General features: G+C 41.3%; 1 protein-coding gene across 1 annotated transcript in view; it reads right to left on the bottom strand.

Annotated features, from left to right (window-relative positions):
- TAFA1 (TAFA chemokine like family member 1) overlaps positions 1–25354 on the bottom strand; it is a 370431-nt gene that overhangs the window by 291763 nt on the left and 53314 nt on the right. The window lies entirely within an intron of this gene.

The following is a 25354-nucleotide window of genomic DNA, read 5'->3' as shown; positions in this document are numbered from 1 at the left end:
CTGTCCTTAGTCTTCCTTATGCTTCTAGTGTATTTATAGAATGTTTTCTTGTTACCCTTTGTGTGTCCAGCTAGTCGTAGCCCCCTGTAGTGGCTGATGCACTTAGGAGGATAAGATTTCACTACTTTTACTAGCTAGTGGAGTTTCTCTGTTAACTTAAATGACCAAGGCATAGGTATTTAGCACCCAAGGTCCTAGTTTCAAACCTCACCGGTGCCCCAGGCAGGCGATCAATATGGGCAGTTAAAGGAATATGCAGTTGCTCCTGAAGCACAACGATGGATCACTTTGAAATTCCGAAACGTAACATATGTAGCCATGGGAATTAAGTATTTTACCTCTTATGTATAAGGTATGTGCTCCAAGAAGGATCCTCAAAAAAGTGGGTAATGAAAATGTATGCCCTCCCATTTAGAAGTCAACATTTGCCAATAACACCAGAGATTCCTGCTTTGCTAAGCATAAGGGACAAAAGTGGTGAATATTCACAAATGCTGACTTTAAGTGGCGGTCACTGTTCTCCCAAACAATACAATTGGGGGAAAAAAACCCCACCAAACAATCAGTTTGTCAATCTTTGCAGTCTCTTCCTTGTTATGTAATACAATCAATTACTAAGAACTGGCACAAGCAAATAATTTAGTGCTTAATAAATACTTGAGAATTACAATCTTAATGAGTACAACTGAACTATCCAACAGCCCCTAAAAATCAATGAAAGCATATGAACAAATTAAAAAAAAAAACCACTAAATTGTGTGCTTCAAAAACTTTTTTTTTAATTTCCGTTTAAAAGCTTGTTTTGTTAATTAGTAGATGGCAATGCTTTTAAAAAAATAAATTAATCTGATCCTGGCCTGGAATTTCTGCCAAGTGTGAAATTTATCTTTTTTTAATTGAATGGCTGATATGAAAAGTCTCAAGGAGAGGAAGTTTATAACATACCAACAACGAGCCACCAACTCTGGCAAATTCCAGTTTAGATACCATTTGGCAACATGGACAGAACTGGGAACAGTTACGACCGTCAGGGAAATGTAGCATTCTGTCATCACATATCCATCTTTGTATTTCTCAGATTGTATTAGGGTCTCCCATAGCAGCTGAAGCACATAGAGTACTAAACTAACATTTTATTTTATTTTGCAAAGCCCTTTTCAAATATTTAAACACTAACACTGCAAATATATATTTCAGCAAGACAATTAAAATCACCCTTTCTATAAAAAAACCCCAAAGCGTACCCCATATCTAAATAATCAAAGCAAGGAGTCATGAGGTTACAGACTTAATTTTGAGTAGTCTATTACAACACAGTATTGTAGCTCACAGGCATAGTGATTAGAATGATATACAAGTCAATTTAATGCATGGTTGCTACGTGTAAAAGTAATGCTGGAAAATACTTACAGGTGTTCCCAGGCTAGCTAATGAAAATGTTTTATCTTATTTTTTTAGTTTGAAAAATCGTAACTAAGAGTTTACATATATTTTATTTCAACCTTCCAATAACATTTTCTTCGTATTTTATCAGGGTTTTATTGAATCATATTGCATGGTACAGTCTTTTAAATTAAAGATAATTCCATGTTTTTTGGAACACAGATTAAGACCCCATTTCTGCTATTGGGTCCATGAATGGAGACTCGGGAGCCTGAAAACAATGGGACTCTGCAGGGGAAACTCATCCCTTGAATTTGACATGATTGAACTAATGGGAAACACAAGCCTGCTTTGTATAATTCCAGTTAGTTTTTTTTAAAAAAAAAGGTTCCCAGTTATCACGCCAAGCTTAAAACCAGAGCAAAATTTCATGACAATTTCTGGGATTCTTCTGTCTGCCAGTATAACTGACTTCTGCCTGCAGTGATCATGCCTTTGAAGTTTGGGAAGGTCAGTGTCCCCATTCTTGGATAACTCTTGATGTTAAGGGAAAAAAATCAGTGGCGAACTTTCAACCCTAGAGATTGAACTACATCATTTTGCATATTCAAAACCATTGTAAGCAAAAAGGATAGATTAACTTTTTGAAAATGGGAAGAAAGCTGAGATTGTCCTTTAAATGTATAGATTTGCAGAATCAGGGAAGGCTGTTTTCAAAGACCCAAAAAGTTGGCTCCAATTAAACCAAATATCTTATATGACCAGATTTTTGCAATTCTTTTTTAAGCTCATTGTTGGTATGTTTAAAAACTCATACCTAGTGTTAGTGTGGGGAGCATGGATCAGTGTTCATGTCACACTCCCAGTCAGTACCCGGCCCAAGCTGGGGAAGCTAATAATCCAACCAGCGGACTAAATTTGGTGATGAATCCTGGTCACGTGCCACCTCAGACATGTTGTACTTACACTAAGAAAAAGAAGACTGCAACAGTAAATAGAAAATGATCATGCCTAAACCTGTCTATATCTATGCTATGTTTAGTGAGCAAAGAATTAGTGAAGTGAAAGAATGATACATTGTGCAGTAATGGAAATCTTAATGACTGTTGCAACTAACGAGGTCTACTCAGCTTTCAATAAGGAAATGAAGAAATTTAATGAAGTCTTCCTTTGTGGCCGAGAGGAAATGAGATTCAATGGCTCTATTAAGTAGAAATAATCAACAGTCTGTGGATCTGCCACCAACCTCCAAGCCCAGATGTACTGGATTCCATGACATAGGAGCTGTACTCTATTCCTTGGTTGTACGTTCTCACTAATGCATGTCAGGGATTCTAATTTTACACTTATATAGATGACAAAGCACAAAAGGCTGAAGAATAAATGTTTGATATTAAGGTATCCAACCAGAATTACATTGGTGGTATGGAGAACAGCAACATTTTGGAAAGTTACAACAGCACAGTTCCACTCATATTAGGGAATAATGATACAGCAATAAAATGACTAGGTTATGAGAGTGAACGTTTATTTAAATGGTAAGGTAGTAGCTTGCTGAAATTTTTTGAATAAAGAAAAAAATGAGGATGTAGAAATTGGTATATTATTTTTTCTATTAAAAAAGGTGCTCTGCAAAAGCAGTGGCTGCTTATCATGGACACTGGTCAAATGGTTAGTTTAAAATATTGCTTTTAAATCTGCTAACCATGACTCAATTTTTTTATAGGAAAGTCAATTCAAAAGCAGAATCTGATTTCTAATAAAAATAATAATTAACCCCAAGGAACTTGAGAAACCTTACAGGATGATTACAAAGTATGGATGGAAAGAACACCGCAACCCACCACTTGTGAATGCAGTCGGCTTTGGGTTGGAAGGGGACACCCTTTAAGCAGTATACAACAGTGTTAAATAACAAAGCAAAGAGTACCTTATCTAGTTAAAACTATTTTGGGTAGGTATAATGTAATTTGGGTAGGTATAATGTAATTACTCAGTGAAATTTAATGGGGATACAGAAATGATCTCCTTCCCCGTGAAAAATGCCATAGGGACTTTAATGGCTATCTGCAGTCAAGGCACAGGTTTTATGTCTCATGTCAAGGATGGCACCTCCAGCAGCTCCACGCCTATGAACAAACACTGTGCTAAAGTGTTGGCTGAGTGTTAAATCATAGAGAAGAGTAACATTTGCTGACTCACCTTATATTGGGATCGGCACCGACCTCTCACTATCACCCCCTGGGTTGAGTGTGTATGCCTGCAGTCTTTCAGTTTGTGGTGCTGTAATGGGGTGATACTCACTTCTCACGAGCACCCCCCTTGTTTAGTGCATGCCTGCAATCTCTCACAGTTAGTGGTGTTGTAATGGGGTGGCACCTGCCTCTCATGAGCATCCCTTGGTCAATGGTTTCTTCGGCGAGGCTTCAGTGACTCAGACCTCCAGCCGAGTCTCACACACTGTCTGTAGTTGGAACAGAACAAACCCCTTCTGGGATATAGAGTCTTTACCTTTACCCATCCCTGGTATGGGGCCATACCCTCCCAGGGCTTCCTCCTTGGAGACACTATCTTCCTGCAGCCCTCCCTGGTGTCAGTCCTTATGCAATTCAGCAGCCAACCTGCCCACACTGAGCTGTCTGTATCCTGCTACTCTTTCAGCCAGACAGGAACACAGTCATCTTCCCCCTTCTCCCCCCCTCCAGCTCTAACTGACTCTGTCTCTGCTGCTCCTTTTTATATGTTGCTCCTGGCCCCCGACTGGCCATTCCTACAGCACATCTGATTGGCTGCTTCCCCTGCAGCCCCTCTAGGCTGCTTGAAGGACTTCTGCTTCTCTCTGGCACAAGGTGTGGCAGGATCCTGAAGCCTCCAGCAGGGAGCACTGGGCCTAGTCCACCCTGGCACACACCTATATAAATTTATACGGCATCTAGGCTTTCCTTGGAGGTCTCCCGTATAAATATTGCAAAAGCACATATATGAGTTTGGTGCCTAAGTCCCATTTTCAAAAGTGATTTAGGCACTTGGAGGCTAAGTCTCAATGGGCCAGAGTTTGGAAGGTATTTAGGCTCCCATTGGGATTAGGCTTTTGAAAATCCTGCTAAGTGGTAGCTACATCTTTAGGTACATAAATATCTTTATGAATCTGGCAGATTAATTTTCAAGGAGACTTAGACACCTAGGTGGCTAAGGGCCAGATTTGTAAAGGCACCTAAACATGCAGATAGGTTTTGCCAACATGCTTTTGGAATGCCCATTGGGGTTAGGTGTCTAGGCAGCTAGGTGCTATTGAAAAACCTCCTAGGTGCCTGTATGGGCCCTTAAATATCCTTAACAATCTGACCCTCTGTGTTTAATACTTTTGCAATTTTGCTAACTTTTTTTTTAATTGCACATATATGTTGAAGATTGCTCCTGAGAAGACAGATACCCCAAAATGCCAAACAATAAACCTGAACTTGTCATGTTTTCTGTTTTTGCACCATCAGCTTGGCACTAGCAGCAAGTCCAGCATGTTCACTTTGAGGGTCACTCAGTAAGGGGGTACAGATGTGAATCATCACTGTAAAACCTTCTGAATAAAAAGAAAAGGAGTACTTGTGGCACCTTAGAGACTAACAAATTTATTTGAGCATAAGCTTTTGTGAGCTACAGCTCACTTCATCGGATGCATGTAGTGAAAAATACAGTGGGGAGATTTTATATACACAGAGAACATGAAACAATGGGTGTTACCATACAGACTGTAACAAGAGTGATCAGGTAAGGTGAAAGTGGGGGGGGGGGGCCCGTGGGAGGGGGAAACCTTTTGTAGTGATAATCAAGGTGGGACATTTCCAGCATTTCTGAGTAAGAAGTCAGTAGCTAAAAGCACAACTCTGACTATAGGGTTTGCAATGAATAAGATGTATAAAAACACTGGTTTGGTAATGAAAGTCTGAGAGAAAAAAAATGAAAATGCAACATTAGTCTAACTGAGAAAACTGGGGACCATGGGCTTTGAGAAATCTAGTGGAAGATCAGAAACATACATTCAGACTAAGAAATATCAGGTTGGTGTGGATCTTTCAAAGCCCAAAAAACAAAGACATTTCTTTTGCAGTGGATTACGAAGCTTGAACTGACAACTTGTGCCATATGTTGCATATCCCAAAGAAGATCAATGGGGCTATTATAGAATATATAGTCCTGGGAATGAGAAGGGAAATCAGTATGTTTCTCTTGTTTTCTAGGTTCAAAAATGTACTTACTTCAAATTGTTTTTGTCTGTCCCAAGCAAGGAGAGGAAAAGCTATTAAAGTTGCATTACATTTGAGATTTTCATTATGCAAAAAAAAAAAGCCAAGACATTCAGATTAATGGATCTAATTACAACCTTTATCCCAGTTCCTTGTGTGGAGACATTACAGCAAAGTGTTTCATCTCATGATCTCTAAATATAAGCAGCCACCAATTCAAAATATTACTTCCAAACACCTGTAGCTACGGAAAAGATATGTGTTTCATTTGGATTATATTACAGACAGTTATGTGCTGGGTAATGCATCACAGATCACATGGCCCTTTGTTTTTTGTCATTGCTTTGTTTTGGTTTTAAGTTATTTGAGAATAGAAAAGTACCTTAACAGGTAGAAAAAGCACTTTTCCCATGTCTCCGTAACTCCAACAAAGGCGGATGAAACCCAGAAGGAATAGAAGTTCAAGAAGTAATTTTTTCAATATTATAAAATCTACTGAAATCAGGGGTTTAAACTGGAAATGCCCCTCAATTATACTCAGGAAACTGATTATTCTATTTGTATTGTGGTAGTAGCCAGAGTTCCATAGTGCTGGGACTGTACAAACATAACAGAAAGACAGTCCCTGTCTCACACAGTTTCCCATCCAACTCATTTTTGATGGCAATAGTATATTATATGTACATCATGAGATCTTGAAGACAAATCAATGACTGAACTAGGATCTGATGAAGTGAGCTGTAGCTCACAAAAGCTTATGCTCAAATAAATTTGTGAGTCTCTAAGGTGCCACAAGTACTCCTGTTCTATTTGTGAATACAGACTAACACGGCTGCTACTCTGAAACCTGACCTAGGACTAAAGACAAGTAAGAGGCATATAATAAATATCATACAGTAGCCAACATTCTGCAGGAAGTGATAGAAAGATGGTTATCTTGTTGCAGTGAGGAATAAGTTATATATTTTATGTAAGGAGTCACAATACCACCTGGTGCATGCGTAGATTGCAAAAACTCCCAATGGTCATCCTCCATGATACCTTGTCACTGACTTGATAAAAATGTTTAGCGTATGTTGAACCTATGCAAGGCAGCTTTCACCTATTTTGCAGCAACAGACCTCATCACTGTAAACTGCCCTTCTCTTTGCTTCATCCAATCACACACTCCCACTTTTGTCTTGGAGGCCAAACCTCGTGAGAGTTATCAGTGTCCTACTGTCACATGTACTGTGGAGCCCCATTTTCTAAAAATGGAAAGGTCTGATTAAAGACAAGGATTTTCCATAATGCATTGAAATAGTGAACTATTAGGAACAGCTATATTTCCAGTCTTCACACTGTGGTGATAGTGGAAATCACTGGGGAAATCTAAAAATTCTTTTAAGTAAATATAATTAATGGCAAAACACTTACCTGATGCTGCCTGTGTAAAATACAGAGATCAACACCTGCTGGATTGGGCCCTGAATGAGAAATTGACATGCAGCTGGATATGCAGTCATAATACCATGTAAGTATGCCTAGGATATGAATCCAGCACTCAAGAAATGTGTCTGTTTCATTATGACTGCATGCCCTGAAGTATGTTATTGCTCTTGTAAATTGCTTTTTCATTTTCCCTATAAATATAAGCCAAAAAGAGGGATCCTTCCATTATTAAAAGTAGTTCATGTTCAATTAAAAATTGGTCCTCCAAGGAAGTTTTAATCAGGGTTTGGACTTTCTCTTATATCTTAGGCTCTATACAAAGTGGCTGAAGAACAGTGTATTCTGATTCTGTACGAGTCAGATCCTCTCAGCATTCATGTGGTTAGGCATTTTTGTAAAGGGGGGGAGCTATGCTAATTTCCAAGCAAATGATCCTGCTCTGTTTTTTCCCCATTCTGTTCAAGATTAAGAGTTTGGAGCCATAATGGATCTTGCATCATCAGAACTGCTTCAAAACAGACAAGAGGGGCTAGATTATATGCTGCTTGGTGTTGCTGGTAAAAATTATGAAAATTTCTGTATCATACTTTCCTGTGAATCTTCATGATTATAAAAAGAGTATTGGCCTGATAACCTTGGGAAATACAGATCCGTATTTATCTAGAGTGAAATTCTCCTCTGTCCAAAGGGCCAGAACCAGGCCTATGCACCATTTTTGAGGGCTTAAATTGTACAATTTTTGCACAATTTCAGCCTACGGAGCAGGTAGCACAAATACAGAGAGTGAAATTTCCCTACATGGCCTCAACTCTGCCCTGGCAGGGCAACCCAACCCAGTCCTTGGCTCTTCTCCTGAGACTGCCATCAAAGGTATAAACTGTTGTAGTAGTTTTGTGATGTGGTCATGATGTCTCAAATTTGTGAAAAATGTGTCTGAATTCCACTTGCACATCAGCAAAGCTTTGATGTGATGCTGACAAAAAACTTGACAGTGGTTGGGCTGCTGGTGTGCTGAGACCACTACCTATCAAGCTGTGTCCTTGTACTCTTCCATAGGTCTGTATCCTCCTGTTGTCTCTTGTCTATTTAGATTGTAAACTCTTTGCTGGCGGGACAGTCTGTTCTGTGTTTGTACAGCGGGGTCATGGTTCATGACTGGAGCTCCTAGGTGTTCGGATAATATAACTTAATAAATAATAAAATAGTAATAATAATAAATAATAATAATAATAGGCATAATAAACTGATTTGCACTCACAAGTGCTTATTATGCACACACCAACAAAGGATGTGCCCATATATTTACACACACACACACACACACACACACACACACACGTCAGGAATAGGCATTTTGAAAACCTGGCTCAAATTTAGACCCTAAGAACTGTATTGAATGCAAATATCCACCCACCACAGCAGATCAGTCCAAAGTAGTATTTTGTTTGGCTTTTCTTTAATAGTTCATAACTATAGAATAGAGGGCAATTGTTAGAGGAGCCAGCTTTTTAATAACTATTTTCCTTGTTAAATTCAGATTTTCCTTTAAACTGCAAAAAACAATTTTCAGGACAATGCTAAAGGCCAGGGCTGTTCATGCAGACAGCCTGTTTGAAGTGCAGAGGAATCACCATGAGCAGACTATTTGAATTCAGCACTGTCTGGAGGAAAGCACCTCTCTTCCAAACTACCAGTGCTTTCTTAATCTGAGCTAATTGTGGTACGTGTAAACTGTGCAGTCAGCAGCTGTTTTCTTAAATCCCATTTGTCATTAACAAAATATGCTCAAATGTCCCCAGTCTCTGCTGCAATGGCTGTGGTCAGGTAATTGACCAGACACACACCCACTTTCTGGGACTGCCCAGAAATCTAACATTTTGGTCACACACACACACACACACACACACACACACACACACACACAAAATACACTTCTTCCAAACAGTAACAATAACCCCTAGGAAAAGTGTCACCAAACCATGGAAAGAGAAATCTGCTGTTATGATGTGGCTTGCTGAAATACAATTTACAGGAGATTATATGGATTAAATTACAGCCCAAGTTTGATGGTTATTTTATTATTACACATCAAGATCCCCAAACAGTGTTGGGTACTTTACAAAACAAGTCCCTGCCCCAGTCTGCACACAATCTAAGCCTAAGGCCTCTGTCCTGCAAATATGCTGAAACTTATACAAGGACCCATGGGACCAGAATGCAGCTCTGTGAAGCCTGGGTTAGCTGACATTCTCACATCACCCCTTGGAGGCCATGCAAAGCCACCTCAAAATAACACTGTGGAGATTAGCCGCCACAGGACGTACCACCCAGAGTGTCCAGAGTGACAGCACTATGCAACCCTCCGATTGGCTCCTGCTCACTTCTTACCCCTGGAGGGTGCCCCCAGGAAGTCTTCTGGGCAACCACAAAGATTTCTGACCTGATGTGACTCCAGACCACACCTTGCTTTCTGATCTCCAGTCTCTGACCCCAGCCTAACCAATGCTTGCTTATCGATCTTGGCTGTAGTGATTACTCTGATCCCAGGCTACTGACTATTGTCTCATGGCTATCCTTGACTTGTGGATACCAGCATGGCTGTGACTGCTAGGCCAGACTGCCTACACCCCAGTCCCTCTACAAATTTAAGCAGGCAAGTAGTCCCAGTGCATCAAATCCTGGCCCCGTCAACGTCTTTGCCACTGACTTCAATGAGGTTAGCGTTTCACCCATTGCGTCTAATGGGACTATTCACGTGCATAAAGTTAAAATTGTCAAACGTAGGCACCAGTGCTGTGACAAGACAAGTGAGAGTCATAAATAGATAGTAGAGAGAAAGGGGATGAAAAGGACAGGGGCAACAGTAGTAAGCATATATTTTTACTAAGTGAGGCATTGATGCACATCACACTGAATCAAATCCCTTTAAAAGCATTATTTATTTTATAGTTACCCATCCTTCCTCTCCCGTCTCATGAGCTACATGGCAGAAGTGAAGTTTTAGAAGGGATTTGAATGTGTCAAAAGAGGCAGATTGGAGAACAATTGAGGAGGGTGTATAAGGCAGCATGGAAGCAGCCTGGCTGTGGGAGAAAAGATGGACGATAACAGATCCACTATTTTCAGTATAGCACATAAAACAAAACACAAACAACTCCAGACCTCAACTAAACTACACACAGACATTCCCAGGGGAATGAGACATAACCACACCAAACATCTTGAGTGCCTATTCATGGAAAATGATGACAGACCAGCTCGGTATAAATCCTGGCTCATCTGCTTGCTACTTGGTTTACCAATTGATTTGCTGTAGCAAATATCAGCTTGACTTCCTGCTCTCTTGGTAACAGTGGGCAGTGAATAGTCCTATGTTGCCTCCTGCTTCTATCGTCATCTGTGTACCTGTTTGCATCAAACACCTACAGAACTACAGGCATATTCTGTGTCCTATGCTGTGTGCCTGTTTCCAGCATCTAACCGCATCAGTCCATCTACAGTGTTTGACCCAGTTATCTATTCAGTTTTGTACATTTTTGTAACTAATCCTTTGAAACGCTAATACAAGGTCAAAAGAGGGGCGAAATGATTCTTTTCGGTTGCTGTTCTGAAAGTTGTCAAAATGTCTTTGTGGGATTTCAGGTTTATTGTCAAATATGGCGGTTCTTAAAGGCTGGCCCTACAAACTCGGACTTTGAGCTGAGAAACACGCTGGGACCTTTACTTCTTTTATATGAACACACAGTTTAACATTTGCTGCCTTTGGTCACACCTGTGCTAGCCCATTGCCTTCTGTGGACTTGCACAGTTGAAACTGATTGGAATTTGATAAAGAGTTCTATTTTTGATGGACATAAAGGAACAGAATCCAAATGACTCTTCCAGCCATGTTGGCAGTTCAGGGATAACAGGAATAAAAAAAATACAATCTTATTTTGTCACTATTGTCAGCAGATGTAACTCGGGGAACAGATTTGCTGACAGAGAGTGATGTTTTTCCATAGTAATGTTTCAGAGCAGAACTACAGTTAAAATAATAAAAACTTCCAGAACACATTTTTTTCAACTGCATATCAGAAAGGCCAAGGTTTTATTGACTGGTTTCAGAGTAGCAGTCGTGTTAGTCTGTATTCGCAAAAGGAAAAGAAGTACTTATGGCACCTTAGAGACTAACAAATTTATTTGAGCATACGCTTTCGTGAGCTACAGCTCACTTCATCCACTGCATGTACTCCTTTGAGTTTATTAACTGCTACTTTTAGATCACAAAACAGGCTATTGAAGATTTCATATTGTTACTCTACAAATTCCTCATCCAGAGGGATCCATGTGAGTAACTTCTGTGCAAGAAAAAATGCAGGAGACATTAACTCATATTTTCACTTAGTAGGAAGGAGAATGTAGCTAAGATAGATAGTTGATTACAAGTAAATTAGCAAGAAATAAAGAAAAGTTTTCCATCATGTCTTTTTCCAGCAAAAAAAGTATTTAGAAGAGGATATAGTGCCTCCAGTAAAAGATTTTAAATATTGATTTCAGAAACCCACACATCTCTGAACAGTGGGTATTTTTTTTTAAGAGACAACATTTTAAATTGTGGATTAACATAATTTGTATTATTCCTGAGAAACTGAGTGATTAATAGCACAGGTCTGAAGTGGAGTCAAATTCATTGTATTCTAATCAAGTTCCTACTTTGTGCCAGTCACCAAGGTATCAGAGTACCTCCCAGTTATGTATTAATGGGATGTCTGCAGTGAAGCTTCAGATGTAATAGACATTCCTGGGTTAGCTCTGATCCAGCTAGCATACTAAAAGTAGATGTGAATCTGTGGCGGCATGAGAGGCAGGATGGCTAAGCTGCCCCAAGTACATGCCTAAGGTCTCAGAGAAGATAGTACTTGGGGTGGCTAATCCCTCCCGCTGCTCACAGAGCTACTACAACACTTATGTTTAGTCTTCTAGCTCAGCGTTAATGCAGGCATATGTTCTTGAGCTGGTATTACACATTCCAACTTAATGGTAGATGTACCTTGAGTGACATGACTAGCATCTGTCACATGGTCCTTCTTTCTTTCCTCAGGGGAAAAATTGCTTGTGAATGTTGCGTTCTGTGTTATTAATAGTGAAGGGAAGATTGAAGAAATGTGCCTTGCACTTGGAATGGAAGGTGGCTGGTTTGTGCAAGGGACCAGCACAAGGTCTACACTGGAAGTCCCACTTAAGACCTATTTTGACTCAAATAGTACTTAGACTTTGTGCCAGTCCTCTGGATGGGGTGAATTTCACTTCCATTGCATAACTCATTGAGTGAGTTTTGAGAAAGCAGACATGAATTCCAACAGCTGCAATGCAATCTTCCTAATGCACTTCAGTGCAGACCTTCCATTCTCCTGCCATCCCAGTTCTAGTCCTCTGGATTGCATAGATTGCCAGGCATGCCAACCTATCAGTTACTATTTCAACATGTGTCAGACATCAAGAGAAGACCAAAAAAAATTTTATTTTTAACTTGTGACCCAGAGAAATGATTCAAATCCAGGGGTGAAGATCTAGTCCCCTTGAAGCTAATTGCATTTAGGCCATTGACTTCAATAGGGTCAAGATTTCACCCCCAGGTCTCCAGCCATGAAAATATATTGCAATGCCTGACCAGCAACATTTTAAAAAACAAAAATTCTCAGGATGACTTAAACCACGGTGAGGCTAGTGCATTTGAAGTCTACTTTAATGTCAAGCTGGCACTGAAATCAAGTGACAACCCTAATGATTTTACTTCTCAACCTGCAGCACTATGATTCTATTTGCTACAGTGCGCCAAAGCATGTAAAGACTTTTTCCCCCCTCAAAAGATTTCTTCGAAAGGCTTCATTTCAGAAATGTGTTGAAGGAGAGAGTCTCACCAATGATCTAAAACTCCAGGACTCCAATATTTTGAAAGGTTCATGTGTCTGCCAAGGTTTTCCATTGCAAGTGAGGCAATATAACTTTCCCCTTTTGCTCCTCCCTCTTCCCATGTCTCCATCTCCCCTGTGCCCTGTCTTATTTCATCCTTGTAGTTTTAATTTCCTGTACCCTCTCCACTCCCTGCTTTTCTCTCCAATATTGCCAGCCACCCATCTACTCTCATTGCACCATCATCCTATTATTCTTCCTTTTCTGTTCCTCTGTTACCTCAACCCCTTGTCTATTTAAGGTAGTTATATGGTCTCCATTACATTATTTGGAAGCCTCATGTATTATTTCATGTATTATCCTCACAATACCCCTATGAAGTAAGAAATACTATTAAATCCATTGTATAGATGAGCAACTGAGGAAGGGACATGACGTATGCCAAGACTGCAATCACAGATGGTGACTGCAGCTCGAGTAGCTATCATGAGACTCGGAGTAGTGAAGCTGTGGTAGCACAGACTTGAGCATGGGCTCTACAAGCCCATCCAGAACCTGAGACAATTACTTGCAGGGCTAGCCCATACAGATGTGTGCACTGCCACAGCTTCACTGCTCCAGCATTCAAGCTAGCTGGATTATAGCTAGCGCAGGTATGTCTACTCAAACTGCAATCACACCCTGTAATTGCTGTTTTTACATACTCCTCACTTGTCACTTTCTGCTTCAATGAGCTTTGAATCAGATATTGGGACAGCAGAAGAATCCATCTAGGAGGGGGTTAAGGTAGGGGAAGATAAACAAAATGGTCAAAAAAAATCACATCAAGATTGTGCAGCCAGTTTACTCATGTGTCCTGGCTTGATCTCTGCTTATGCTAAAATCAAAATACATTTTCAATGACAAAATTATTCAAGACTGGAAAGAGCCAAAGCTCCGACTCAGATCTGATATTTTGCATAATTTCTGATGTCTGAACCCAATGGGTTGATTAGTACATTATACAGAGTGGATAACGTTTATTCAGAGGTATAATGTAGATACTTGCTGGCACATGTTAATTTTTGCTACTCGTCATTTTCACTCATTAGTTATTTCTCCTTGCTGCTAAACTGTTTTCAGTGTACACCACCCAATATCTTGATATGAATTTAAAAGAAAGCAAGCCCTGCAATAGGAACTTGCTTTGTATTCAGTCCACTAGTGCCAATTATAGTGAGTTCATCTGATGTTTGTTTGAAAATTTCCAGGGTGTTTAGTTTTGACAGGAGATGTTTCAAAAAGAAGCTGTGTTTTATTAAGCTGTACCCTTTAAACACAGAAATCACTGCAACTTGAAGACATCATTTCCACTAGTAGCACTGGACTATAAATTGTGTTTAACTCTTTGATTTCAAAGTGAGAAGAAACTATAAGGAGACATCCCTTATTAGCTTTATAAGACGACTTTCCATGTTATAGTATTTCCCTGTTTTATTGTGCATGTTGAAATCTTATTAGCTAACCTCATGCCTAGAGAGCAACTTGAAAGCACTTCTAAATGTACAATGCTACTGCACCTTTAATAAAAGGCCACCTTAATTAAGTAACCACTTTATGAATATCTGCTGAGAGGTCATTTAGAACAGCTGTCACTGTACACATTATTTCTTAGATTGTAAACTCTTTGGGGCAGGTTTCGTGTGCATCTGTATAACAATTAAAACAATTAACTCCTACTCTTAACTGGGGCTTCTGGGCCCAACTGGAATATAAATAATTAAAGGTCATACACTGCATGTACATACTGCATTTTTAATTGTGACCACTGTATCTCCATTCACTGCAGTTTTTTGAGATCAGTTTGCCCAGGCACTTAGATTAGAAAACAGTGGTGAAGGTGTGGTATTTGTTGGTGAATGTTGAAATGTTAATGGTGATCACTCTGTATATATCTGTACGATGCAATTTTGTTATATAAATATTTAATTGGAATTCACCTGGGATGCTTGCATTACTGGTGGCAAACCCTGAAGTGAGTCATGAGTGCCTATAAAGCCTTTCTGAACACAGTCTATACTGGCTTATATCTACGCTACAGAAAAAAAAATTTAAAAATGTTTTAGAGTGTTTAAATTTAATTATTGGTATATTTTCCATATTCTTCCATCTTTAAAACTAGTCCCATTTAGTAGCAGGATGCCACTTGCAGAACTACAGTGGGAGAGGAAAATTATAACTAAACCATTTGATAAGCCTCTTAAAAGGATTTCAAATGTAGGGTGCATTATCAGATCTTTATTTCTAGATCTGATCATGTATGCATCTTCTGTAATTAAAATAAAAAAATCTTATTGCTTTAGAAAAGGGAAGATGCAACTCCAATAGTATAGAACACTTATTGCTAACCGAGACAAGACATGAGATACTGCATCTTAGCCCTCTGACTGGTCCAGGACTGAATCCAGAATTGATCCAGCTTGCATCTCAGACTAAAGAAGATTCAATCCAACAATCTGTATTGAGGGAGAAAAGGGAAAGAATGTGAATATTAGCTGTAGTCCAAGGAAGAAGAGATTAATGAGTAGAGTGCAGGTGAGGTGATCAAAGCTCCATGATAAATGCAATACACACACATATATATATACACACACACACACATATATATATATACACACACACACACACACACACACACGAGTGATGAGCTGCCAAAATCTTAACGGGTTCCCTCCTCACCCCATGAGGGGGTTGTTGCCCGCCCCTACGCCTCGAGACTCCTGCCCCATCCACCCCCCCGTGTTCCTTGATGACCCCCCAGGACCCCTACCCCATCCATCCCTCTCCCCTAACTGCCCCCAGAACTGGGCAGGAGGGTCTCGTGGGCCACCATAGTGGGTGCCCACCCCACCCCTAACAGCCAGAGGCACCTGCTGGGGGGCGAGGTGGGGAGTCCCGGTGGTGCTTACGTGGGGCAGCTCCCAGGAAGCATCCGGCAGGTCCCTCTGGCTCCTGGGGGTGGGGGAGTGTAGCTAAGGGGGGAGCAGCCGCTCCCTCCACTGATCACATCAAATGTGGCGCCTTAGGCGCCATCTCCCTGGGTGCTCCAGGGCTGGAGCCCCTATGGGGAAAATTTGGCAGGTGCAGAGCACCCAACCGGCAGCTCCCCACCCCGCGCCTGGCCCCAGCTCACCTCTGCTCCGCCTCTCCCCTGAATCCGCCGCCCCGCTCTGCTTCTCCGCACCACCCCCTCCCCCCCGGCTTCCCGCAAATCAGCTGTTCAGCGGGAAGCTGGGGAGGGCTGAGAAACAGGCGGCGGCTTCCCGCTCAGGCTGAGGAGAGGTTCCCCTGCGTGCCCCCCTGCCGGGTTACCTGCTGCGGTGCGGGCGGCCCTCCTCGCGCTCCCTCCCGCCCACGCTCACCTTCCTGGGCCTTAGCGGGAAGCCGCCACTTGCTTCTCAGTCCAGAGCCTGGTGGCGCATTCAGGGGAGGAGGCTGGAGCACCCGTGGAGTCAACGCCAAAAGGTGCCACTTTTGGCTGGTTAAATTTAGAAGCCCTTTTAGAACCGGTTCTCCCTTGCCGAACAACCGGTTCTAAAAGGGCTTCTAAATTTAACAACTGGTTCTAGCGAACCGGTGCGAACCTGCTCCAGCTCACCACTGTGTGTATATGTACACACACACACACACACACACACACACTTCCCTATTTCGGTAAAAAGATACATCAGTTTTGTTAAATATACGGGTTTCAGAGTAGCAGCCGTGTTAGTCTGTATTCGCAAAAAGAAAAGGAGGACTTGGGGCACCTTAGAGACTAACAAATTTAGAGCATAAGCTTTCGTGAGCTACAGCTTCATGCATCCGATGAAGTGAGCTGTAGCTCACGAAAGCTTATGCTCTAATAAATTTGTTAGTCTCTAAGTTAAATATACGTATACTCACAAGTTATATGATGTATGCACATAAAATTTATATATACTAACAAAGATTAAAATCACAAAGTAATATAGATGAAAATAAATTCTTAGTCAAAAATTCAGAAAAGCTATAGCAATCGTTGCTTGTCATGCTAGTGACTAATGACTTTGAAGCTAGACAACAGTGGCCCTGAATCTAACAGACATGAAGGCGATGGCTGCGAAATTTCAGGCACACAGAAGAATAAAATGACAAGAATTTAAAAAGCATATGAAAACTTTAATACAATTCTTAATTCACTATGCTAAATAGTAAAAGCATTAGCATTATCATCCATTCATCATTATTAAGGGTCTCTTCACCCCTGGGTGAGCAAAATGAATTCCTTTTAATGATACTGACAGTTACATGCATCCATCAAGGGAGTATAACCATTTGATCTTGCATAGCTCAAAAAAAAAAACAACACAGGATTGCCAGAGAATATTCAATGCAATTTTTTTAACCAATGCACAAAAGAAAATGGAAATGAAAGTCCAAGTACTATCACCAAATGCTATAAATTTTAGTTAATTTGGAAAGTTTTAAGAAACTATTCAGGCTAAAGAGCCAGATTTATAAAGATTTATTATTTATATTTCTGTAGCACCTAGGAACCCAAGCCACAGACCAAGACCCCATTGTGCTGGATACTGTACAAACAGAACAAAAAGATGGTCCCTGCCCCAATGAGCTTACAATTTAAATATTGATAGGAGATGACTAATCGACAGATGAGAGGAAATGTGTGTTCAAATTCCTGCTCCCCAAGACAAAGAGGCCAACCCCCAACCCCTAGCAAAAGGGAATTCTGGGGTGGGTCTCCTTCAATCTCTCCTTTTGAAACCATTCCACTTTGTATAAATAAGTCATTGGAAGGGAGATTAACTAGGCTCTTCCAAATATAAGGTGAGTGTCTTAACCACTGGGCTATCAAATCACTCACTCTCTCTCTCTGGCCAAGTGTCTAATTAATTATTTATACAAAGTGGAATGGTCTCAACAGGACAGACTGACAGATATCTACTCCCAGGATATCCTAGAGCCCCATGGTGAGGACACTCTCTTGAGATGGAGGAAATGCGGGCTCACACTGCTCCACATCAGGTGGCGGGGGGGAAAATGAAGCTCAGCTTTCCCATATCCTGGGTGAGTGTCCTAACCCTTAGAAGGTAAGTTACACAGAACAGCTACCACCACTCTATGTTGCATGAAAGAACTTGGGCACGAACCTCCAGGAGAGAATTCATGGCTGGGAATCTTGAGTGGAGATAGGAACTTCCCCCTGGCCCCAGAGTTAGACATCTAACTCCCCTTGAGGGGCAGAGCCTAGACCATACCCCTCTCCTTGGCATTTCCTATGGCCTAGCTCGGGCAGCTCACCACTCAGTTTGCTGACTTTTGTAGATTCCATTCTTGGGCATCTAACTCTCCCCAAAAGTTATAGGAACCTGAGCACCTAACTCAGGGCTATGTATTCCATTAGGCAGCAGGGTTTCTTTATTTTAGGTTTTGTAAGGCTGCATCTTAGTCCCTCTCAGTTTCTCAAGGAAACAGCTAAACCCCTTATCGTATCAGGCCTTAGCAAGCCACTTAGTAACAATACACAGTCAAAACAACAAGGTTCAATTAAGGCTGGCAAACTGAACTTTTTGACCTGCTCTTCCCAGTGAAGTAGATTGTAGGATATGTAAAATACCCAGGTAAGATCCTTTTTTTTAATTGCTATAACAAAATGTGTCACCAAATGTACATATACATCCCTAATAATGGCAAGCCAAAACAACAAAGGTAAAACTGCTGCTGAACTCAATGGAAATTTTGCATCCATAGACTGCAGGATTGGGCTCTTTGTACATGCAAAGGTTTATGTATTTTGCAAATCAGACTCACTGTAATTCTAAATTCAATCCTTGTACAACAGTAGGTATCCAATAGTAACTACATTTGGACACCACAAATATTTCATACTGCTCTTAAAGACACAAATGCTAGACTCTGAAATGTGTGGAAACAGCCAACAATTCCATCTCCAAGAATGTAATTGTGGTTTTGCAATTCATGGGGGTATTGTGTCAAAAAGACCCTTTTCATTCTGCAAGGTGCAGATAAATTCATAAAAAGAAAGGAGTACTTGTGGCACCTTAGAGACTAACAAATTTGAGCATAAGCTTTCGAACATACAAGTAGGATAATGTTCAAACCTTCTAAATTTTAACCTCTGTGTTTCTGATCAGGGAGAAATGATGTTTTTGTGTCATTTAAGGAGTCTATAAACGGCAACCTGTGTTTGATATACCAAGTGTCAGATAATGTACACTCTTTTCCTTTTGGGGACAATAAGAGGAAAACTTTTGGAACAGCTGTGCTTTTCGGGAACAGACATGATAGATGCAAATAATGTGTAGCTATCAACCTGACGGCTTAAGAATCCTGGCACCTTGAAATAAAAGTAATAATTATCCATCAGCTGTCATTAAGAGGAAAGTAGTAGAGTCATTGGTGTCACTCCTAATATTCTGAGGGACATCATTAAAGGCAACAGTTCAAGGAAACCTATGGGAGGGCTAAAGTAAGGCAGAAAATCAGTACAAATTGAGTTGAAAACAGTGGCTTGACTACAAAATGAACTTTGGTAGACACCATGCAGTATTTGTTTATGAATACATCTAATACCTTTCATATATTTGTCATGACATTACACTGCACAGATTTTCATACCTTAGAGGAAATTGGTATGTGGAATACTAGAGGAACTGAAGGCAGGATGGAAGAATGAATTAATGCACTAGCTTCTCATGTTTAAGAAACTGGGACTGATCTGTCCAAACACAAGTTAAGCAAACTGCAACTTTATCTCTAGCAGATATTTCTCCATATCATACAACTTTCATCTAATTCTTCACGACTGGCAGTCTCCCTTCGGGTAAAGCCCAGAACTAAAATAGCAGGGTTGTGTTACCAAGGCAGGTATGAGGCAGAAGAGTTGGTAAAACTGTGTGAGAATATTTTTATTTATTTTACACACATAACCTAGTCCCATATTATACTTATCTCTAGCAGCACAATAGAAAATTAACCAAATATTGACATCCTCTCATATTTTATTCAGTCCTTATTTGACCAGGTTTCAGAGTAGCAGCTGTGTTAGTCTGTGTTTGCAAAAAGAAAAGGAGTACTTGAGGCACCTTAGAGACTAACAAGTTTATTTGAGCATAAGCTTTAGTGAGCTACAGCTCACTTAATCGGATGCATCCAATGAAGTGAGCTGTAGCTCACGAAAGCTTATGCTCAAATAAACTTGTTAGTCTCTAAGGTGCCACAAGTACTCCTTTTCTTTTTGCTTATTTGAACAAACTCCCATTGAAATGTAATAGGGCGGGAAAGGAGTAAAAAGTAAATAAAACTTCCTGAGGGCATCAGGGTTTGGCTCAATGTCTGCATGCATATTAGTTCTCATGAAAAAGAGATACCTTTTATTTACCCAGTCATGCCCATAAATAGGATCTTGCTGATCTCCACCATGTATATATTAGAACCCATATCCATCTCTGTTTGGTTCTAGAAAAGTACCCATCTCTGTAGTGTCTAAAGGCTAGAGTGTGACTTGATTCCTCATACTCCCTTGTGTTGACATATGGGTCAAGGACCCCTGCAACATGCCTGTGTGGGCTACCGGTGAGTGGAGAGGAGTGGAGTCTTGACTCCTTCCCCTCTCACTTGCTGGACAGTACATGTGGGTCTATGTGCTGCTGGTATAAGCCAACAAACTCCTACACCCTGCTGACCACCCAGAGCCAGGAGGGTGCAGGACAGGAATTTGTGACATACTCATGTCTGAGTCATAAAAATCTCCTAGGGCTACTCCTGGAATGGTGCAGCTTACACACCAGCCTAGAGATGTGCCTCAAGTTGCAATCTAGCTCTAAGAGCTTATTTGTGGATCTAGTAAAAGCCATCATCTTTATCGACCTTGCTCACAATAGTCAATGCAACAAATCATAGCTACTAAAGAGGAAAAATAAACGCTGAACTAACAGTGCAGGATATTTAGAATGTGCTGTCAGGTCTGAAAAGAGTAAAGGAAATTTTGCCAACACATTCCTCTTCTGCTGTAATAATGTGCAACTTATAAGTGTTTCTGAGAAAGGATCATAGGAGATCGGAGAACTTGTTACAAATGCTGCAAACGGAACATGCTGTAAACAGAAGAGAGAGTTAGCAACAGTGTAAAACCCAGAGCCACTTACCCAAAGCTTGCAACCCTGCCTGAACTTTGCTGGTGGGCATTCTTTTGGCAACTAATGGAAATTACTAGATCACAGGCTGAGGTTCTCATGGGAGACTTCAATCACCCTGTAACTGCTGGGAGAGCAATACAGCGATGCACAGACGATCCGGGAAGATTTTGGAAAGTCTAGGGGACAATTTCCTGGTACAAGTGCTGGAGGAACCAACTGGGGCAGAGCTCTCCTTGACCTGCTGCTCACAAACTGGGAAGAATTAGTAGGGGAAGCAAAAGTGGATGGGAACCTGGGAGGCAGTGACCAGGAGATGGTTGAGTTCAGGATCCTGACACAAGGAAGAAAGGAGAGCAGCGGAATACAGACCCTGGACTTCAGAAAAGCAGACTGACTCCCTCAGGAAACTGATGAGCAGGATCCCCTGGGAGAACATGAGGGGGAAAGGAGTCCAGGAGAGCTGGCTGTATTTTAAAGAATCCTTATTGAGGTTACAGGAACAAACCATCCCAATGTGCAGAAAGAAAAGTAAATATGGCAGGCAACCAGCTTGGTTTAACAGTGAAATCCTTGCTTATCTTCAAACACAAAAAAGCTTACTAGAAGTGGAAGATTGAACAAATGACCAGGGAGGAGTATAAAAATCTCTCAGGCATGCAGGAGTGAAATCAGGAAGGCCAAATCACACTTGGAGTTGCAGCTAGCAAGAGATGTTAAGAGTAACAAGAAGGATTTCTTCAGGTATTTTAGCAACAAGAAGAAAGTCAAGGAAAGTGTGGATCCCTTACTGAATGAGGGAGGCAATTTAGTGACAGAGGATGTGGAAAAAGCTAATTTACTCAATGCTTTTTTTGCCTCAGTCTTCACGAACAAGGTCAGCTCCCAGACTACTGCACTGGGCCAGCACAGCATGGGGAGGAGGTGACCAGCCCTCTGTGGAGAAAGAAGTGGTTCGGGACTATTTAGAAAATCTGGACGAGCACAAGTCCATGGGGCTGCATGCCCTGCATCCAAGAGTGCTAAAGGAGCTGGCAGATGTGATTGCAGAGCCATTGGCCATTATCTTTGAAAACTCATGGCGATTGGGGGAGATCCCGGATGACTGAAAAAAGGCTAATGTAGTGCCCATCTTTTAAAAAGGAAAGGAGGAGGATCTGGGGAACTACAGGACAGTCAGCCTCACCTCAGTCCCTGGAAAAATCATGGAGCAGGTCCTCAAGGAATCAATCCTGAAGCACTTAGAGGAGAGGAAAGTGATCAGTCAGCATGGATTCACCAAGGGCAAGTCATGCCTGACTAATCTAATTGCCTTCTATGATGAAATAATAGGCTCTGTGGATGAGGGGAAAGCAGTGGACATATTGTTCCTTGACTTTATCAAAGCTTTTGACATGGTCTCCCACAGTATTCTTGCCAGCAACTTAAAGAAGTATGGGCTGGATGAATGGACTATACAGTGGATAGAAAGCTGGCTAGATTGTTGGGCTCAACGGGTAATGATCAATGGCTCCATGTCTAGTTGGCAGCCGGTATCAAGTGGAGTGCCCCAGGGGTCGGTCCTGGGGCTGGTTTTATTCAATGTCTTCATTAATGATCTGGAGGATGGCGTGGTTTGCACCCTCAGCAAGTTTGCAGATGACACTAAACTGGGAGGAGAGGTAAATATGCTGGAGGATAGGGATAGGATACAGAGGGACCTAGACAAATTAGAGGATTGGGCCAAAAGAAGTCTGATGAGGTTCAATAAGGACAAATGCAGAGTCCAGCATTTAGGATGGAAGAATCCCATGCACCGCTACAGAATAGGGACCGAATGGCTAGGCAGCAGTTCTGCAGTAAAGGACCTAGGGATTACAGTGGACGAGAAGCTAGATATGAGTCAGTGTGCCCTTGTTGCCAAGAAGGCCAGTGGTATTTTGGGCTGTATAAGTAGGGACATTGCCAGCAGATCGAGGGACATGATTGTTCCCCTTTATTCAACATTGGTGAGGCCTCATCTGGAGTACTGTGTCCAGTTTTGGGCCCCACACTACCAGAAGGATGTGAAAAAATTGGAAAGCGTCCAGCGGAGGGCAACAAAAATGATTAGGGGATTGGAACACGACTTATGAGGAGAGGCTGAGGGAACTGGGATTGTTTAGTCTGTAGAAGAGAAGAATGAGGGGAGATTTGATAGGTGCTTTCAACTACCTGAAAGTGAGTTCAAAGAGGATGGATCTAGACTGTTCTCAGTGCCAGCAGATGACAGAACGAGGAGTAATGGGCTCAAGTTGCAGTGGGGGAGGTTTAGGTTGGATATTAGGAAAAACTTTCATTAGGAGGGTGGTGAAGCACTGGAATGCATTACCTAGGGAGGTGGTGGAATCTTTCCTTTGAAGTTTTTAAGGTCAGGCTTAACAAAGCTCTGGATAGGATGATTTAGTTGGGGATTGGTCCTGCTTTGAGCAGGGGGTTGGACTAGATGACCTCCTGAGGTCCTTTCCAACCCAGATATTCTATGATTCTTTGTTGGTGGGCATCAAATGGGACATTGACCTGACAAATACAAAAATCCAACCTACAGTTTTGTTCCCAGCAATATAGCTCAAGTCTCCATGAATGATCAGAAAAGGAAAACTAGAGATTAAGAAAGATTTATTAGTATGGCTTGTGTGAATCATGCACAAAACAACATTTTATGCAATGGTGAAAAAATAAGTCCAAAATGCACTTAATTTACTAACGCTATCAATTTGAAAAATTCCAATATCTATGGCAAAGACTGACAATAGTAAAGAAATAAGAGGACTGCTGGGATAAATATGCATCTTGCTCAGCTGTGCTGGAGACACAAGATACCTCCCATGTGTGGTGCTGCTCAGGGTAGCATGCAATAGCTCTGGAGAGCACAGAGGATGTTTGCTCCTTCTCTATCAGCAAGGAACTGTGTACAAGCACAATGTTTGAAGGGGATAGGAGGGGTAAAGGAGGAGGCAATGGGCTAACATCCTCACCTCTCTTCATTGTCCAGTGGAGCATGCCCTGGAAAGGGCATTCAGCAACAGCCCAATAGCTGGTGCAAAAATGCGTGCCCACACATATCCTCACACTGGGAGGATTTAGGCCTTCTTTAGGCACAATCTTTCTATGCTCCTCTGGGACAGTGCAAGTCCACACCATCATCCAGTCAGGACTTGTGGCTAAATGTCACAATGAGCTCTGTGCTGGCAGGTGATGTCTCATTGGTAAACAGGTTAACGCTACCAGAGAACAACATTTCCTCTTGAAAGTTATGCATATCTGAACTGTCCGTATATCTATGTGAAAGAGACACAAGAATAAATTACTTCTCTTCCTCTAGAAAATAAGATATTCATATTCAGGAAGTATAGCATCACAGAACTGTCAGGCTGGAAGGGACTCAAGAAGTGACTTAGTTCAGTCCCCTGTGCTGAGGTAGGACCAAGTGCATCCAGAGCACCCCTGAAATGTGTTTGTCTAACCCATTCTTTAAAACCTCCTATGATGGGATTCCACAAACTGCCTTGGAAGCCTTTTCCAGAGCTTAACTATCCAATATTTTCCTAATATCTAACCTAAATCTCCCTTGCCACAGTTTAAGCGCATTGCTTCTTGTCCTACCTTCAGTGGACAAGGAGAACAACCGACCACCCTTCCTTTATAACAGCCCTTAACATATTTGAAGACTCTCGGTCTCCTTTTCTCAAAGGAAAAGATGCTGATTTTTAAACCTTTCCTCATAGGTCAAGTTTTCTAAACCTTGAGTCATTTTTGCAGCTCTCCTCTGGAAAAGATCTAATTCCATAAAGATGATCTTATGATCGAATGGTTGCCTAATGCATTTACTGTATTCATTGTGCTGTTAAGGTGGGATTTTTGTTCCATCTGCAGCCCACAACATTAAAATGTTATTCTTTCCTTTATGAATGATGACTACCTCTTGGCTTGTCAAATTAATTATCTAATAAATAGACTTAATACATAAGGCCTGCCTGCAATAATCAGTTGGATGCATTTTGTATATCAAGCAGAACCCGTTCTCTTGCCAAGATGTGGACTTTAAAAACATTTTGAATATCTAACTGGATAACTCTATTGAAAAAAAAATCTTGTCAAAGAAGTAGGAGCAGAGAGACCGATTGTCTAAAAGCTCCTTCCAGGGTGACACATTCAGTTAGTGAATCTCCAAAGCAGTTGTGTTTGTGTTAGTCTTGCTTCCATTGG

This window comes from Dermochelys coriacea, chromosome 7 (genome assembly GCF_009764565.3).
Source record: "Dermochelys coriacea isolate rDerCor1 chromosome 7, rDerCor1.pri.v4, whole genome shotgun sequence".
NCBI classification, from domain to species: domain Eukaryota; kingdom Metazoa; phylum Chordata; order Testudines; family Dermochelyidae; genus Dermochelys; species Dermochelys coriacea.
This window is presented reverse-complemented; position numbering and strand designations above follow the sequence as displayed.